Source organism: Gigantopelta aegis, chromosome 3, assembly GCF_016097555.1.
Source record: "Gigantopelta aegis isolate Gae_Host chromosome 3, Gae_host_genome, whole genome shotgun sequence".
In the NCBI taxonomy this organism is placed as follows: Eukaryota; Metazoa; Mollusca; class Gastropoda; order Neomphalida; family Peltospiridae; genus Gigantopelta; species Gigantopelta aegis.
This window is the reverse complement of record NC_054701.1, coordinates 64,710,730-64,716,484: the sequence shown is the minus strand read 5'-3', so window position 1 is coordinate 64,716,484 and position 5,755 is coordinate 64,710,730. Positions and strand designations below refer to the sequence as shown.

The 5,755-nt window shown below is 41.4% G+C and overlaps 1 long non-coding RNA gene across 1 annotated transcript in view; it reads left to right on the top strand.

Moving 5' to 3' along the window:
• Nucleotides 1–5,087, top strand: part of LOC121391716 — a 24,266-nt gene extending 19,179 nt beyond the window's left edge. Inside the window, exon 3 of the long non-coding RNA XR_005960380.1 lies at nucleotides 4,953–5,087. This is a non-coding gene — a long non-coding RNA (uncharacterized LOC121391716). The remainder of the gene's footprint in view (nucleotides 1–4,952) is intronic.
• Nucleotides 5,088–5,755: the final 668 nt, after the last annotated feature.

Genomic DNA, 5,755 nt, shown 5'->3' with positions numbered 1-5,755 from the left:
TCTCTCTCTCTCTCTCTCTCTCTCTCTCTCTCTCTCTCTCTCTCTCTCTCATTTTGTTTGCTTTATTGTGATAGTATACTCCTCTCTCTCTCTCTCTCTCTCTCTCTCTCTCTCTCTCTCTCTCTCTCTCTCTCTCTCTCTCTCTCGCTCTCTCTCTCTCTTTCTTTCTTTCTTTCTTTCTCTCTCTCTCTCTCTCTCTCTCTCTCTCTCTCTGTGTCTCTCTCTTTGTGTGTGTCTCTCTCTTTGTGTGTCTCTCTCTGTGTGTGTGTGTGTGTGTGTGTGTGTGTGTGTGTGTGTGTGTGTGTGTGTGTGTGTGTGTGTGTGTGTGTCTGTGTCTGTGTCTGTGATTCAGACATACACAATAACCTACTTACCTACATTGGTATTTATTTACTTAAATATACTTTTTTCTTCTTCCTGTAATACGTCTCTGTTTGTTCAGAGTAAACGGCCTTGACGTTCTAGGTGAGAGGTATGACAAAATGTAAGAGAAATGTTATCGTCCTTGTTTGAAATGTCGCCCTTTGTTTACTTGGACTGGTACGTAAACTATCACCTAAGGCACAAGCATTTTCAAAAGAGAATTGGTCGCTTGCTTCTTCTTCTTTTTTTCTTTTTTTTTTCTTTTTAATTAAAAAAAAAAAAAAATTGTCGTCTTTTGTAGTTATTACAACTGTTTGAAAAGCAGACATGCTAGGTTTGCGAGCTATAGCCTAGTCACAAGTGAGCAGACATGCGTGATCACAGGCATACAGGCACGCTCGCACAGAAGGGAGGTTAGCTGGAGGAAGGGCACGCGAACAGACTAACAGACAGGCAGACAGAGGGAAAAGATAGACAAGGGATAAAGAGAAACAGACCTAAACCTAGACACAGTCACACCGACATAGGCACAGACACAGACACATAGTCAGTCAGTCAATGTGCTACTCAGTCAGTCCAGCCAGTCAGTTAGTCAGTCAGTCAACATACTATTCAGTCACTCTCTTAATGGACCACTCAGTCAGTCAGTTACTACGTCAGTCAGTTAGTCAATATACTACTCCGTTAGTGAGCAACATAGCTATTCATTCTGTGAGTCAGTCAGTCAGTCAGTCAATATGCTACTTAGACACTCTGTTAATGGGCCACTCAGTCAGTCAGTCAGTCATTCAGTCAGTCACTCAATCAGTCACTCAGTCAGTCAGTCAGTCACTCAGTCAGTCAGTCACTCACTCAGTCAGTCAGTCACTCACTCAGTCAGTCGTTAGTAACTCACTCACTCACTCAGTCAGTCAGGCAATAAGCTACTCAGTTGATGATCTACACAGCTATTCAGTCTGTAAGTCTGTCAGTTTGTAAGTCAGTCAGTCAGTCAGTCAGTCGGTCAGTGAGCCACAAGATACAGCTACTCGGTTTCTAGTTCTTATGAACAGACATGGTATCTAGATGGGACACGTCCCTGTAAAACCTGTGGCTCACGTGCAGATAGGTCAGATCGATTCGGTACTGAATATAATCCCATATGCTACAACGACTGTTTCACAGTCCCTGTGTTAACATCGTTTATCTTCGTTTATCAGAGTGGGCGCAAACTGGAAACAAAATATTCTCGTTCAGTTCATATATCCTACATCATTTGGAACTAATAACTACATTCATGTGTAAATTGATATTCTATTCTCCGTGGGTTCCAACAATGAATGTCTTGTCTGTAGCAAAGTCGGCGTTACTCGCGAAAAGATTTATTTATTACTGAAATGATCGTTCGACTGTTGGCTGTACATAGCTCTCTGAACCTCAGCAGCCAGGTCAGCGGCCGAGGCGTGATGGGTCATGGGATCGATCACCCTCAGTGGTCCCGTTACGGTTTTCAACGTAGCAACCACTGTCCATGATTGGTTTATTAAAGGCTATGCAGGGTCATAGCTAGGATTATTGGGGTTTTTTTTGTTGTTGTTTTTTTGTTGGGGGGGGGGGGGGGCAACTGAGTAGTAAATAGTATAAAACTCCTTAAACGGTTAAAAAGAGAATTTTCTTTAAGTTTCTATCATGCTTTCTGGATCCTCTCTCCCCCCCCCCCCCCCGCTAGCTACGGCCCTGCTATGGTATGTGGTATCCTGTTCTGTTCATATAAAACGATTCAGGAGAAGTCTATATCCGGTTTTATTCTCATTATTTCAGACCAAGTGACGCATTAACCAAATGTGTTCGTTAGGTATTATTTTTTACAAATCTCGTGAACTACCAATAGTTACTGATCTCATATTCAGTCGTCTCGTAAAAGTGATTGAGAATGATATCTAACGAAAATTTGTGTAGTATTCTACATGTATCCATCACCCTTCTTACCAGAATTTAAATAATATTTTTAATTTTAAAACTAATTATTTTGGAAACTCTCCGTCTCTCTCTCTCTCTCTCTCTCTCTCTCTCTCTCTCTCTCTCTCTCTCTCTCTCTCTCTCTCTCTCTCTCTCTCTCTCTCTAACTCTCCGTCTATTTTTGTTTATTTCATATTTAAATCTTTTTTTTTTCTTTTTTTCTGCACTATTTCCTTTTTTTTTCTTCTTTTTATCATGTTATTTTTAAAGAACATTTTGTTATCGCGCATCTGCATATTTGCGTCAAAGACTGCGCTGCTAGCTGTAAAAAATAAATGGAATATTAGTCGTATATCACGTGCTTGTTTTTCTTCTCAGTGCGTTGGTGACAGTTGAAGGTCATTCTCAGACGGGGGGGGGGGGGGGGGGGGGGGGGGAGGGGGCCCCTAAAACGGATAAACAAACACTTGTGATTAGTCATACTGGGTTTATTTTTAATACACGTACTCTGACCTCACTACATTGTATAACATAATTTACTATTACACAACATTTACACTAATGAGGTATCACACCACAATTTATCGTGACATTACTTGTTGCAATGGCTTGTTATTATATAGTTCGGTTTAGGAAATAGTTTCTCAATCAAAAAAAAGAAGAAAAAAGTAATACAAAATTCCGAAATGCCCTTTGAAATCTTTTTGATGGTTATAAGAAGGTTGACCTCTATAGTATTTAAATAAAGCAGGCATGAAGTTACTTGCTATATTGTAAGTACTACCTGGTAACAACTACCTGGTAACAACTGTGCAAGTGGTATATTGACACTAATGTAACAGTAAAAATGAGGCTACTCTGAATATTTTCGTGGTCAGCCTATTGATTTTGTGCAAGGTTCCCCGTCTGTGGGCCCATTGGGCTATTTCTCCCTCTAGCCAGTGCACCACGACTGGTATACCAAAAACCGTGGTATGTGCTATCCTGTCTGTGGGATGGTGCTTTGCTACTAATGGAAAAATGTAGCGGGTATCCTCTCTAAGACTATATCAAACATAAACCAAATGTTTGACATCCAATAGTCAATGATTAATAAATCAATGTGCTCTAGTGGTGTCGTAAAATAAAACAAACTTGAACGTTTTTTGTGCACGGTAGTGGTCAATGAAGAGTACTTCCTGAATGTAGCAGTCAAGTAGACTTCTCGATATTGTATTTGTCACAGAATATATTCTGACCTGGGTTTTGTATTATATTGCATGATTAAATAATAGCGGTGTGTAACCTTTAATAAACCTTTGTTATCGCTATCAGCGATTATCGTCAGGAAATGACGACGCACTCAACACATTTTATTTACGGTTATATGGCGTCGGACATATGGTTAAGGACCACACAGATATTAAAAGAGGAAACCCGCTGTCGCCACTTCATGGGCTACTCTTTCTGATTAGCAGCAAGGGATCTTTTATATGCACCATCCCACAGACAGGATAACATACCACGGCCTTTGATATACCAGTCGTGGTGCACTGGCTGGAGCGAGAAATAGCGCAGACCGACCGCGCATCAAGCGAACGCTTTACCACTGGGCTACGTCTCGCTCCTCCGCGATCATCGTCAGCTGTCTTCATATACAATATGCACACACGTTTGTCGCCAGTTTCGTAATACTTTTCAATACAAAACAATGGAACAACATTCCACTTCTTAGTGTTAGAATGGAGAACAATATGGGATTTGTTTCATTCTAGTACCGGCTGTAACCTAGTGCATCGCTCGGCTAAAGCCAGTGCACCACGACTGGTATATCAAAGACCGTGGTATGTGCTATCCTGCCTGTGGGATGGTGCATATAAAATATCCCTTGCTACTAATGGAAAAACGTAGCGGGTTTCCTATCTAAGACTATATGTTAAACATAAACCAAATGTTTGACATCCAATAGCCGATGGTTAATAACTCAGTGTGCTTTAGTGGTGTCGTTAAACAAAATAAACTTTCTTTCTTTTTTCGCTCGGGCTAAATGGATAGGAGAAGACTAACACATACCGAATTTTACACACTTCACGTGTGCAATTATGGGTGTGTCTTCTGAGTGTATGACCCCAAATGAGGGATTCTTCTTCTTCCTCTTCTTCTTCTTCGTCTTCGTCCTCTTCTTCCTCTCTAAACGCTCAGATAAATGCTGAGTACCCCAAACAAATGCTGCTGTTAGTAGCAGGTTATTCCCTGTTGCCGAACCGGCCTCGGTGGCGTCGTGGTAGGCCATCGGTCTACAGGCCGGTAGGTACTGGGTTCAGATCCCAGTCGAGGCATGGGATTTTTAATCCAGATACCGACTCCAAACCCCGAGTGAGTGCTCCGCAAGGCTCAATGGGTAGGTGTAAACCACTTGCACCGACCAGTGATCCATAACTGGTTCAACAAAGGCCATGGTTTGTGCTATCCTGCCTGTGGGAAATGCAAATAAAAGATCCCTTGCTGCTAATCGGAAGAGTAGCCCATGTAGTGGCGACAGCGGGTTTCCTCTCAAAATCTGTGTGGTCCTTAACCATATGTCTGACGCCATATAACCGTAAATAAAATGTGTTGAGTGCGTCGTTAAATAAAACATTTCTTTCTTTCTTTCTTTCCCTTTTGCCGAATAGTTTCTCCTTTGAGGGTTCATCTGAAGGCCAGACTGCTTTCCTCTGGTGCTGGTAATAAATGGTGGGTGATTACCCAACAGACACTGCAGGTTCCATGTACCCAGGTCTTAACTCCAGTGATACCGAAATAGCTCATCTGACAGCAAGCGTGGAACACGGCCCTGTTACGTAGTCACAGTTCATCTCATTATCATCATCCATATATGTTTGTGAATCCTAACACACACAATTTTTTATTTATATGTGTTATATATTTGTGAATAATTACAATTTTAAGTGGCCTAGACTAACTAGCATGGGTTAAGGATATCTAATAATGGTGTATGATTCTGAAAAAAAACCTCTCAACAATCTGAAGTACAACAGAGCTTAACGAGAGTCATATTAAAACATTTGGTTTGTAACAATATGATGGTTGAAATTTGTAAGTGTGAACAGCAGCATATCGTTTCTACAGACAGCTTAAGAGGGTCCGATCCTTCGACCTCAGTACGTTAAGCGAGCGCTCTATCGGCTGAGAGCTAGGTTCCGCCATGCATACTTATAAAACATACTCTGCTATTCGCACGGTGCCTACCTAGTTTCAACCAGTACTCCACGACTGGTATATTAAACGTCGGACTGTGTGCTGTGCTGTCTGCGGGAAACTACATATAATAGATTCTTTGCTGCTGGTCGGAAGAATGAATGAATGAATGAATGAATGAATGTTTAACGACACCCCAGCACGAAAAATACATCGGCCATTGGGTGTCAAACTATGGTAATGCAAACAAATAAAGTGATGATCAACATCAATATGA